Source organism: Mustela lutreola, chromosome 5 (genome assembly GCF_030435805.1).
Source record: "Mustela lutreola isolate mMusLut2 chromosome 5, mMusLut2.pri, whole genome shotgun sequence".
Classification (NCBI taxonomy): Eukaryota; Metazoa; Chordata; class Mammalia; order Carnivora; family Mustelidae; genus Mustela; species Mustela lutreola.
The window spans coordinates 143,667,562-143,681,126 of record NC_081294.1 but is presented as its reverse complement, the minus strand read 5'-3'; the positions used below and the strand labels follow the sequence as shown (position 1 = coordinate 143,681,126).

The 13,565-nt window shown below is 38.5% G+C and overlaps 1 protein-coding gene across 7 annotated transcripts in view; it reads left to right on the top strand.

Annotated features, from left to right (window-relative positions):
* The window catches only part of PRR16 (proline rich 16), a 194,757-nt gene that overhangs the window by 115,416 nt on the left and 65,776 nt on the right, over positions 1-13,565 (top strand). The gene's annotated exons all lie outside the window — the stretch shown is intronic.

Genomic DNA, 13,565 nt, shown 5'->3' with positions numbered 1-13,565 from the left:
AAGAGTTGGAAGCTTAACCGACTCCACCACCTAGGTGCCCCTGTCAGTATGATTTTCTTACTAGAGATTTTATTTTACACTTACTCTGTAATTATGGATAATATTTTTATGTTCATTTTGTAGTAATTGATTCCATGTTAAAGTTTTAGGAAGTGTTACTTTCTCCAGAAAGCTGCTGACTTGTGAGAGGCAGCGACGTATCTAGAATTCTTAGCAGCTGAGATTGATGTGGGACCCGTCGCTGGGTGACTTTGAGGTCAGACAGACCCAGATTTCTATCACTGTGAGCTTGTTTCTAGATGTGTGACCTCCCAGAGTTCCAGTTTCTACTACAGTGAAATGGAGAAGGAAAAATTCGTAAATGGTTTAGTGAAAGTTGAAGGACACCTGGACTGTGAATTCAAGTGGCTGGCTCACCATGAGCATTCAATAAAGATGAGGCATTATTCTTACTACTGTGAATAAATATGAATATATATAAATGTGTATTCATGATTTTTCATCACCGTTCTGAGACCTAGTAGTCACCATGATTAAAGCTTCTCTGATCTGGGGCGCCTGGGTGGCTCAGTGGGTTAAAGCCTCTGCCTTCGGCTCAGGTCATGATCCCAGGGCCCTGGGATCAAGCCCCGCATCGGGCTCTCTGTTCAGCAGGGAGCCTGCTTCCTCCTCTCTCTCTACCTGCCTCTCTGCCTACTTGTGATCTCTGTCTAATAATAAATAAATAAAATCCTTAAAAAAAAAAAGAAAAAAAAAAAGCTTCTCTGATCTTCATCTGGTACCTATTTTGTATTCTTTAGATTTAATCTAATAGTATTCCAAACTGTTCTCAATAATGGCATTGCCGGTTTTCTTTTTATGGCACATCCTTGATTTACAGAGAACACATACATTTATCATACATATTTCCCTTCTTTCACCTGTGACTGTATAAATATTTTCATAAATACAGCCCTGGCTTGATTTTTAACAATGGACAACCTATCTCTATTTTACAGGTTTCTTAGAACTCTCAGTGCATTATAAATTATCTGCATATTATATAATAAAATGTAAGTTGATTTTTATTTAGCTAATTTAATAAATACAATAAATGTTTTGGGGGTCAGGGCACCTGGGTGGCTCAGTGGGTTAAAGCTTGTGCCTTCAGCTCAGGTCATGATCCCAGGGTCCTGGGATCGAGCCCCGCATCGGGCTCTCTGCTCAGCGAGGAGCCTGCTTCCTCCTCTCACTTTCTGTCTGCCTCTGCCTACTTGTGATCTCTGTCTGTCAAATAAATAAGTAAAATCTTTAAAATAAATAAATAAACAAATAAATAAATAAATGTTTTGGGGGGTCAATCAAGTACTTTATGTGTTCGTTTTCTTTTTTTTTTTTTTTTTCCTAATTACCTATATAAGACCTTCCTCTTGTACCATAATCACATGGATAGTCTAAGTGGCTTGGGTATATAAATTGTGTTGGTTGCTTTCAGCTTTCAATTTTAAAATAGTAAACTCACAGAGATTAATAGTGTTGTAAATATAATTGCATAGAAGCATTTGAAATTTCTTATCTTGAATCTTTAAGAGGAGAAAAAAAGTGAGTGTCAAAATGGTATATTTCCTAAGAGATACTGTAAAACAGCTTTGCAAGAGTAGCTTGTGTTTCCCTTTGGTGTGCAAAAGAGAAAACCCCTAGGATTACTATTCTACTCTTGATTTGTTATGCAATACCATTGCTTAAATCTTTATGTGGTATTTTGGACATCTATCATTTTCATCATTAGTGTGTCTGAGAAGACAGACTAGCTTCATCAAGGTATTATACTGTGTTACAGTTTTGTCATACATAATGATGATGTCATACTCCTCTTCCATAAATTTTGGTAACACACTTACCTTGGTTGAAGTTTATATGCTGCTTCTGCAACACTCTCTTCCAAACATAAATTTCAAATGAAAATAGTCTATTTATTAATGTGAAAAATATATTTGTAGGCCTGGGGAATGAAATGCAGAATAACTCCTGGAGCAGTGTTCTCTGCAGTGAATGCTCAGTAAATACTCTTGAGTGAACTGACAGTTGATGTCACTAAGTTATAAAATGCTATATTCAGGACCAGCCAATTTGTTTTTGTTTTGTTTGATATATATTGCATCAACTGATATATTTCATTTATATGAAGTGTATGAATCAGAATAAAGAAGATTTTTTTATTTATTGTGACATTAAAAAGACAGGGTTTTTCATTGAATGATGAAACCATAACCTTTTGCAGTGGTTTATTTCAAAAGAATTTGACATAAAACTATTCTATGCATTATTTCTTATCTTTTTATTTGCTGTCCACTGTCTATGTGATTCATTCTTAGAGGACCATAATTTATTTTTTTTCAATGATACGGTACATTTCTGTATCTCAGCTAATAATTAGTTTTAGATTTTCATAATAATGGTTATTACTTAATAGGATACATAAAAATATTTTGTTAAGCACTTTCTCTGGTTGAGATCCGCATCACAGGGCTAAAGATTGGCAGCCATTGTGAAAATTTGAGAAGTTTCTCATCAGAGTTAAGAATGGCTTTGTTCATAAGTGTCAGCAATTATTTGGCTTTGCCTCCTTAGCACTGTCCATTAAAATGTAGAAAAGTCAAGGCACCTGCATGGCTCAGTACATTCTGACTTTTGATTTTGGCCCAGGTCATGATTTCAGGGTTATAGGATCGAGTCCTTTTTCCCATCCTGTGTCAGTCTCCATGCTTGGGATTCTCTTTCCTCCCTCTGCCCCTCCCCCCATGTCTCCCTTTCTCTGTCTCTCTGCCTGTCCCTATCTCTGTATTTCTCTCTCCCTTTCTCTAAAATAAATAAATCTTAAACAAAACTAAAAGGAAGACTTCTATTACTGATTTGACAAGCTATTTATATTTTCTCTTATCATATTAAAAACAGAACTATGAAATTTAAGTTTTTTTCATTTATCCACATGAAGTCACTTTATTAACCATCAATGTGATGCTTTTAGGAAACATTGTACACCATTCCATCTTCTCTACCAAAGATTATGTATTATTGGCTCTAGGTATTTAGTCAAGCAAACATTCCAGGGCTATGTTAAATAATTTCAAAAATGTAGGAAATGGGAGTCACAAAGATGATGTTGGATTAGGGGACCCTATATCTATTGGTCCCCTCAACTGAGCTGGATATCTACTAGCAAGACTATTTTGAACACCCACAAAATCAGCCTGAGATGTAAGAAGATATATCTGGATCTCTACAAATAGAATATGTCAGGCAGTTGGTCTCGAGGAATGAAGCAGGGAGCCCTGATTCTGCAGGCAGATATTGGAAGATAAACGGAAGAGGGAGGGAAGCAAGATCCTCCTGCACTGGGGCCTGGGCAAAGACTCACAGACTGATGGGAGCAGGGAAAGGACTTTAGGGCAGCCCCCAGACTGAAGCTTGGAGCTACGGAGGTGGTGTATGCAAACTGGGGGTGGCTGACAGTTTTAGAAGCACAAAGGGTAGAAACGTGCCTGGACCTGGAAGCAAGGGCTGGGAGTGCTGTTCTGAGGCTCACAACCCAGTACGTTGCAGTTTTTAGCATCACAGACAGAAACGGAGACAGTGTGGCCTGGAGAGCTCACTGAAGAACAGACTGTTATCCCTCTGTTCTGAGACAGAGGTTTGGACACAGTCACTTCTGCTCTGACTCTTGGAAAAGACATAGAAAGCCACCAGGGAAAGCCATCAGAGAACAAGAGCCCCCCCAAAAATCAGTTTTCACTGAACCCATCCCACTGCCACAGGGGACAGGGCAACCCTGTCCAAACCCTGTTTGGACAGGGTTGCCTCAGTAATAGCATGGCAGGAGCCTCTCTGCAGAGGACAGAGTGAAAGAACAAGAGGCCAGGAACCCTTACGTTTCTAAAAAAACAAACAAACAAACAAACAAACAGGTGCATCTGGCTTAGATTGTGGTCAGTAGTTTAGACTCTGCATTCCCTCAACCACCCCTCAACAGAATGACTCAGAGGAGGAACCCCCCAACATAGGGAAGACTCAGAGACTGTGACCTCTGCCACAGAACTAATGGCAAGATGCTGGAGTAGACTTAAGGATAACAGTTATGCAGACAATAGCTAGGATAGAGAAAATTATTAATGGCAAGGTAGCTTCTCTAAGGGCAAAAATGAGCTGATCTGGCAGAAAAATGTTGTCAATGAGATCCAATCTAACCTAGATACTCTAAGAGCTAGTGTAAATGAGGCAGAAGAATGTATTAGTGATCTAGAAGACAAACTGATAGAAAAGAAGGAACAGGAAAAGGCCTGGAACAAACAGCTTAAAATCCATGAAAACAGAATTAGAGAAATAAATGACACCATGAAACATTCCAATGTCAGAATTATTGGGATCCCTGAGGGATGGAGAGAGAGAGAGAACACTAGAAGATATACTTGAGGAAATCATAGCTGAAAACTTCCCTAATCTGGAGAATGAAAAAAGCATTCACATCCTAGAGGCATAGAGGATCCCTCCCTGAAGGAAAACAGAAAAATGCCCCAACATGTAATAGTAAGACTTGCAAATCTTAGAATCAAGGAAACCATCTTAAGTGCAGTTACTGGTTTCACTTACTTGTGGAGCATAAAGAATAATATGGAGGGCATTGGGAGATGGAGAGGAGAAGTGAGTTGGGGGAAATCGGAGGGGGAGACAAACCATGAGAGACTATGGACTCTGAGAAGCAAGCTGAGGGTTTTGGAGGGGTAGGGGTGAGGGGTTGGGTGAGCCTGGTGGTGGGTATTAAGGGTATTACATGGAGCATTGAGTGTGGTGCATAAACAATGAATCTTGGAACACTGAAAAAAAATAAAATTACAAAAAAATCTTTAAAAAATAAAGAAATTTCAGAATATCAGTAAATTATATTTTATTGCTGCCTCTTCTGGACCTGTAAATAGTGATGCTTGGTTCAATCATTTCAAGAAGGTCTTTGAAGCAGCACAGTATACCCATGATTTATAGCAACTTTGTTCAGGTAACCAGTCGTGAAAAGTATACCTTAGCTTTTCAATTTTCAAACACAGAAATCCCTTTCTACCTTTAAACAAAAAGCGGAAGGTTCCCAGGGTTTGGTTTGGTTTGGTTTTGTGTTTCTTTTGACATATTTCAGATGTCATGATGTCATGTGACAGGCAATCATTATTTGTGTTTTATTAGCCCCCAAAGGAAGAACCTAAAACTTGTTATTCTTTTAACTTTTCGAAATAGATCTGTGGTTCCTTTATTATTCTACAAAGGAATATTAGTTGGGGATTTACACGGTTTGGTTGGCTCCCGTGAGCTGGGTAAGAGCTATGATGAGATTGCAGATGCTGCTGTAGAGAGACCCTTGGCCTGTGCTTCCTCCCAGTCTCTTAACACGCTCACTGTCTGTCTTCGTTTCAAAGTCACTTTTATTTTTAATTTTTTAAAGATTTTGTTTATTTATTTGTCAGACAAGAAAGAATGCACAAGCAAGGGGAGTAGCCGGCATAGGGAGTAGCCGGCATAGGGGGAAGCAGGCTCCCTACTGAGCAAGGAGCCGGATGTGGGACTCGATCCCAGGACCCTGAGATCATGACCTGAGCTGAAGGCAGATGCCATGCTGACTGAGCCACCCAGGCATCCCTCAAAGTCCCTTTTAAGAGTTTGCTTCACAGAGGTAATGATGTTTTACCCATGCTTCCCACTGCTCAAGGCACATTAACGATTTCCTCCAACCTCTGTCAGTCCTACCAGCACGGAATTTTATTGTGGTGTTTGTTTTGTTTTCTTCTATTTGTCTTATTTTCCTGAGGTTTATTACTCATATATGTATTTTTTCTTATATTCTGGAAAATTTATTTTACAGGAAACAAGGAAAAAAATGTTAGGATTTTATTTGTTTACTTTAGAGTGAGAGAGAGAAGGAGCATTACCCAAGGGGGTGTTGGTAGGGGCAGAGGGAGAGAGAATCCCAAGCAGACTCTGTGCTGTGTGCAGAGCTCCACACCTCAGGCTTGATCTCATGACCCTGAGATCATGACCTGAGCCAAAATGTAGAGTCAGAGGCTTAATGGACTGAGCCACTTATATGCCTCAGAAAATTTTTTAAATTTGACGCATCCTCAGCCATTCTGATCCTTTCCGAATCCCTCTTCCCGTGAGAATAAAAAAAGTAAATCAACAGTAACAAACCTTACACTTAGAGACCTACTGTTCAATGTCTTTCCATCACTAATTCTTTTTCTTCAACTCGTCCTTCAGTTGGGTGGCTCATCTTGGAGCCGTTCTCGCTGCGACACTCTGCTGCAGGCCTGTTTTGGTTGAAGCCTTCCCTTATGTTTCCTTGAAATATGTCCAGTGGTTTCACTCTGAACCTAAACGGATAAGAAGTCATGACTAGAGGCTTTTGGAAGGGCAAGGATGCAGTAAGATTGAACTTTCGCTCTGTAATCTCCATGTTAACCTTACCCTCATCCCCCGGGAAGGGACCTATGTTTTAATGAAAAATAAGGTTTTCCGTATGCAAAACAGCTTTCTTAGACTAGGACCCTGGCCTAGCTTTCCAATTAGATTCTGCCTCTGAGCCCTTCTTGTGTAGAAATGTTGAAACCAGCACTAATATTCAGAATTAATGATAATTATATTAACATACTAAGTGGAGCAGAAATAAAGACTAGTTAATGGAAAGCTGTCCAACAAGTGGGGAAAACAAAACGAAATCAAAACTGTCGACTTGTCTTCGAGGTTTTATTTACTGCTGAATGGTTCAAGTTTTATAAGCACGTTAGTAGTTAGGGGAAAAAATGGCTGGAGTACTAATTCTTGATTTTATGTACTGAAAAAAATCATTTTAAGCTATTAATTATGGGGATGTTTCTATGAGGCCAGATTTTACTAACCTATTTTCAATTATAAAGCTGCATTTCCTTAAAAAGTACTTTTTGGTTTTTTTTTGTTGTTGTTTAAAGAAGTAAGGGCTCCTGGGTGATTGAGGCTCCTGGGTGGCTCAATCAGTTGAGCCTCTGGATCCTGATTTCAGCTCAGTTCATAATCTCAGGGTTGTGAGATCAAGCCCCATGGTGGGCTCTACATGCCAAATGGGTAATCTTCTGGAGATGATTTTTCTCCCTTTCCTTCAGCCCCGCCCCCAAAAATGTATATTGTGATCATTTTTATGCCTTCTTAAACCTCTAGATAGTATTTCATCTGGGTTGTTTTTTTTTTTTTTTTTTTTTTTTTAATTCATGCTCTAATCCGAGGTTCTGTTATTATGTTTGACCCACAGAAAACTAAATGAGATTAACCCATTTTTGGTGGAGCTTTGGATTGCAAACTGAGTTCTTCTTCATGCTCATTGTACTCCTGGAATCAGAAAGTTGTCAAAAGGAGGATCTCTCTCACTGGCCTCCGTATTCTGAGAAGCAAATTAATCCTTGAAATTCCTCATATTCAAAAAAGAGCTGACTCTTCATCCTGAGATCATATCTTCCAAAAATATGTGCTTTCCTTCCTATAAGAAGGGATATTCTTCATCAAGTTGCATCACTTGGACTCTCTTTTCAAATTATTCAGGGATATTTGTCAAATCATGTGGAAACAGATAGGATAACTACAGGATGAAGTGCCATTATTCAGGCTTTCAGACAATGAAAAGTTTCAAGATTAAAATAACAGTAATATAGGCATGAAAGAAAGACTGAAAGACCATGTATTTTATCAAATTTTTTTTCCTGTAGGAAAAACCGTTCCTTACCATTTACTGTATAGATTTATGGTAAAGGACGTTTTGTCCATCACTGTCCATGTCTTCTCTAGCCAGCTGAATAAATTCCCTGGTACCATGAGACTAACTAGTTCAAAAATTCACCTTCCTTGAACTATTCTATTTCAGTGCTACACTCTTATTTAAACTCTGACTATCTGATACGGCAATATGAGTTTTTAATTTTCAGGTCAATATTAATTATGGTCAAAAACACTCTAAAGCTGTAAAAGAAAGCTTCCATATATACATTATTTGATTTGATTCTTTTGAAAATATACTATTTTGTGTTCTAAAACACAAATGCATACAATTGTTCTATTGCATTATCCAATGAGGCATGTATATAATATTGTTCCTCTGTTACTTTCACAAAACCTTACAATCTTTTTTAGTATGGGTGTTAATGCCTGTGTTTATTTGAAATGGAACTCTCCAGTGATTTGATCATATTTTGGTCCTGAAAATTCACATTTCCATTTTCTTGAAATGAGGGATCAGTGATGAGTTCCCTGTCTTTTCCACAGTTGAAATTCTTATTGGCCAAGGACATGAGCGTTGTGCGTACATTCTAAAAATGATGGGCAAAAACATCTACTTAGTAGTTCAGCAGAAATTAAGGGACACATAAGGAATTTATACATGGATCCTGGTTAGAGTACATCTTGCCCAAGTCTAAATACTGTGAAAGAAACCTAGTGATTAAGCTTGAATTTTAAAATAAGAATCACATTTTGCATAATTGCAGGTTTTCTGAATAATCATCGAATGTGCAATTAGAGCTAGTATTGGTGTGCTATAAATGAGATATATTCGATTTTATAGTCAGATTTCATCATTGTCTTTCTTTTGAATTTAAATTTTGAATTTGAATTTATAAAATTCAAATTGAAACTAATTTAGTTTCAATTTGAAATTGGTTTCAATTTGAATTTTGTAAATTTTTTTGCTATTTTTCTCTTTCTTTTAAATCTTGAAATATAGGGCGCCTGGGTGGCTCAGCGGGTTAAAGCCACTGCCTTCGGCTCAGGTCATGGTCTCAGGGTCGTGGGATTGAGTTCCACATCGGGCTCTCTGCTCAGCAGGGAGCCTGCTTCCCTCTCTTTCTCTCTCTCTCTCTGCCTGCCTCTCCATCTACTTGTGATCTCTCTCTGTCAAATAAATAAATAAATAATCTTAAATAAATAAATCTTGAAATATAAATCTTAGATGTTTAATTGCCCTATGGAAGGTCATGCTCTATATTTTTTCAGTAATTCTATAAGCCTTTTATTACTGAAATTCATTACTTAAATCCCTTGTAGATGTTTCTGCATCATTTACATGAAAGCTATTTAAATCATCCATTTTACCTTCCATTTCAGACAAAATAACTGATAATTATCGAAAATTTGAAAGTTTTAGTTCCTTTCTATGACTGCTCTACATGTATGATCTATCACAGAATTAAATTCCATATATATGTATGTATTTATTTATTTTTCATATTTTATTTACTTATTTGTCAGGGGGAGAGAGAGAGAGTTTTAGAAGGAGTATGTATGCACAAGCAGTGAGAGCCACAGGCAGAAGGAGAAGCAGGCTCCCCGCTGAGCAGGGAGCCCGATGCAGAACTCGATCCCAGGACCCTGGGATCATGACCCAAGCTGAAGGCAGATGCTCAACCAAATGATCTACTCAGGTGCCCCTAAATTCATTTTTTAAAATATATTTATACTGTAGGTCTTTCTGTGTGTATTGGTGCAATTTCAACAGCACAGTGATATGCTGATTTTTGATAAATACTTTTTCTTTAAGGCAGTCATTTATCATGTCGGTGATGGCCACTAACAGTGAGACTGAACCCTGCAATTCAGTTCTTTATATCCAGACACATGAGTCCTTTAAGAAATCTTGACTGAGAGTCCAATAGTTCTCTGCTGCTTAACCTAAGAGCTGAGCATTAATTAAGTTTGTGCAGCCATAAACAGATCTTCTTCGATTCTCAGATGCTAGTATTCTAAAGATGAGTTAGAGGTTATCACTTCCCTACAGGAACTTTCAGTGAGGCCCCTTGGATACTGATTAGAATTTGAATTGGGCTTTCCTTTGCAAAGCATCCTAGCACACATGGATTCAATTGATGGACATTTGTAGCTCCTGGGTATGGGTGTATATTTGATTCCTAGATAAATGTGATTGCCTAATACAGAGATGTCTTTCTCTTCCATTACCAGACCATGACCCTGTGCCTGTGACACATTTTACAAATGTATCTTGTTGATCAAAAGGAGACAAGATAATGTGGCAAGCTCAGTGTGAAACCTAATCAATGTTCAGTTCTGCTGTGGGTTTTTTTGTTTGTTTGGTTGGTTAGGTTTTTTGTTTGTTTTAGTTTGGGTTTTCTTTTTGGCATCTTGTTGGAAGGATAAGCAAATACTCAGGACAGAGTTATTGAAACAGATTATGGATGTTGATTAGTTCTACAAAGGCCAAAAATGTAAATGCACATTTGTCAAGAATTCATGTTTGGTGCTTTCCCCTCTCACAAATTCAAATGATCTTCTGTAATTTCCCAGTAGCTGATTCCAAGCATAGATTTCAGACAGTGTCCTTCTAGAATCAGTAGTAATACTCTGGATAATGGAAGTGTGATTTCATGACTTCCTTCAAGCACTGACCAGATAATTTTGAAACTTTTTTATTTTGGTTTTAGCATCGTCTGAGACTCTGTCTAAAATACATGGCAGGATGACAGGGCATTGTGGGGAGGGTGGTGAAGGAAGGAATTGTGGAGTTTGTAGTTGGCAGAAAAGTTGTATTGCTGAATAAGATCACAAGTTATGGCTGGAATGGTTTGGTAACAGTTTTTTCCACTGTGGAAAGCCAGGCCCTGTCTGCCAAACAGGCGAACACGATCTATACTGTCAGAATGGAAGAAATAGAAAAAGTGGTAGGCACTATGAAGCCAGGGCATTCCAGCAGTGAACTTGGAGTTCAACAATTGGACGTTGCGATGAGGAGGGACATAAAGGCACCCAAACACAGCAGGGTGGTCCATTACTGGGTGGCCTGGAGAATATTTGACACAGAGGTTAATGAGAAGGTTCTAGCGTTCAGATCCAAATTCTTTCTTTAAGAGAACTTCTGTCAGTGGAGACCCCGACATGCATTGCTCCTGCTGTGCTTTTCCGGTTTAATAACAGAAATGAGAGTAAACAGTAATGGGCTTGAAGAAGTGTTTCTCCTTTCCACGTTTTAGCTCATATAATTCCTTCATTGACCCTATGAAGCTAGTACAATTATTTGTTTGTTTATTTGCTCATTTATTTTTAACCTCCCTTTCAGAGATAAGAAAGGAGAGGCAAGTTAGTACGTTGCCTGGGGCGCATAGCTAGTGAGTCTGGCTATGGGTGCCATATTTCAAACACTCTCCGTGTCTTGGTTTGAAGAATGAAACAGTAGTGTTCAACAGAGAAGTCTACATCCCCTTCCTCAGGCCTTTATTTTAGTGTCTTTTTTATGTGAAAGATTTTTGGGAGGAGGGGGAATAAAGAGGAACATAAATTCCATCAGATAGATTAATATAGACAGCCTCATTTTTACCATTTCTTCGCCTTTCCACTGTAAGTTCATGAATCTCTGATTCTTGTCACAATTCTTAGAGGAGTATTCAGTGTAGATTTAATGTGAAATGTGGTTAGAAATTTTGACTGCTGTTCCTATTTGTTAACTTTATTAAAAGTGTGAGCCATAAAATTGTTTAATACTGAGTGACGAAGATTGCCTGCATAAAATAATCCGTTGAGTTATTTTTTAAATTAGCATTTTTTGCATTCAAATTTTATAATTCCTTATTAGCAGAAATGTTTCCTGTAATGCACATGTATGTAATAAAAATGTGGTCAGGGATTCTGGGTGTTTCACTCCCAAAAACCTCAAGGGCCCCTGGCACTTAACTGGTGCTCAGTGAGAATTTCATGAATGAGTATTCATCATGAAGATGAATGATGAAGTTAACTGCCTTGAGCTTATTCACATGTATGATTTTGCGTTTCCTCTACTATTAAATAAATACTCAAGGTTATTGTTGATAAAAAAATATATATCAAGTATAGAATGGGAAGCAGCAGGGTGCTGAGAAAATCATGGTGAGAAAATTGTTTCTCCATTCCCTGCCCCACGCTGGTTCTTTGGAGTGCCTTGAAGGAAGGATCCTTCTCAGCTTTCTCTTCATTGCTAGTACGGACAAAGTATGGGGCTCTGTAGGTCGTTAGTGACAGAGTGAGTGAATGATTGGGCAGATGGAATGACATAGCTTGTGTCCTCTTGTGATCACGTAATATGAATAAGGTCCAAGTACAGCAACCTCAGTGTTTGGGGAACATGCTACCAAAGGCTTATGGCCGAAGTGAGGACCACATACTTGGGGACCAGTGATCTAGTATCTCTGGATTGGATGTGACCTTATGGACCACAAAGTCTTTATTTAGACCTCAAGGCCATGGACTCTATGTTCACTACCCTCTGGGACTTAGAATTTTTATAGTAGCACGGCCCTGAGATCACATAGCCTTTGCTCTACATTCCTCTGTCACTCAGATTTAGTGTAGTGCTGTGTTAACGTGTTCAGGGGTAGGTTTGTCTGAGGTTGGTTCAGTCACACAGCTAGCCTTGGTTTCCTAAGACAAGGCATCCTTTCAAGCATTTGTGGACTGCTGTCTGGTTTCCAGAAGCTCCTGTATGCCACTACACTACTGTCAATGTCCAGGGGTTGACTAACTGCTCCTTCTCTTCCTGATAACTGGCTCTGTGCTTATTTGTGTATGTTAATGACACATTGGACAGTGGAATTAAAATAGTATTGACAAACAAATAAGTGTTCATTTCAGGAGACTTACCACTGACTTGCTATATTGCATCATGTTCTTAGGAAGAACAGGTGGGTTTTTCATTGAAAAGATCTGGAGCATTTGATTGCTTGATCTCTCCTCCAGTTCCTATGTTTCCAGCCACATGATGCAGTCCTTCACATGTGTTAACTCCATACACATGCTTCCCATGGTACCTCCTCCTCTCTTCCGTTCACCCGTCCTTCTCCACTGCTCCGGCCTATTCCTTCATAGGCTGACTAATGCCTTCCCCTCCATTCATCGTCTCCTGTACCTGTTCAGTTCAGTGTGCTTTGGAAAGTCTGGAGTCAATACACTAGTTGTAAGAGTTCTCTAATTTTTTTTTTAACAGAAGCTCCATAACTTACTCTCACCTCTCCACATGTTGACCCAGGGTAACAGTGCTATGGGTAGACAGTGACAACAGGGCACCAGGAAGTGCCTGAGAAGGTCGGCCCCACCTTGACATGATGGGTGCTGGGATTTGGACAACACATACCAGCATCTCTAAGAAATATACAAGCCCAGTATATCATTTGTTATTTGAAATATGTATGGAAGCTGAGATTGACAAGTAGACATTTGAATACTAAAGTTATGAAATAATGATCTTAAATAAAAATTAACAATCGAAACACAAGTTATCACCATTTAAATTATCATATTTTTAGTTTGTCTTATGTTTAAATTCCAAAGAGGAAAATACATATAATAATACCATGAAATTAAGCAATGCTTGCTTTGTAGGGCTCCAAAGGTTTTTTTTAAGGAACACTTACAGTGTGTTTGTAACCAAGATTTAACTTCCAAGATGCCAGGGTTAATGAGTTTGTGTTAGCATACCTACACTTCCTGTGAGCAGAGCTAGCTTACACTTCCATAATTTCTCTTTATATATATTGACTATAAACAAC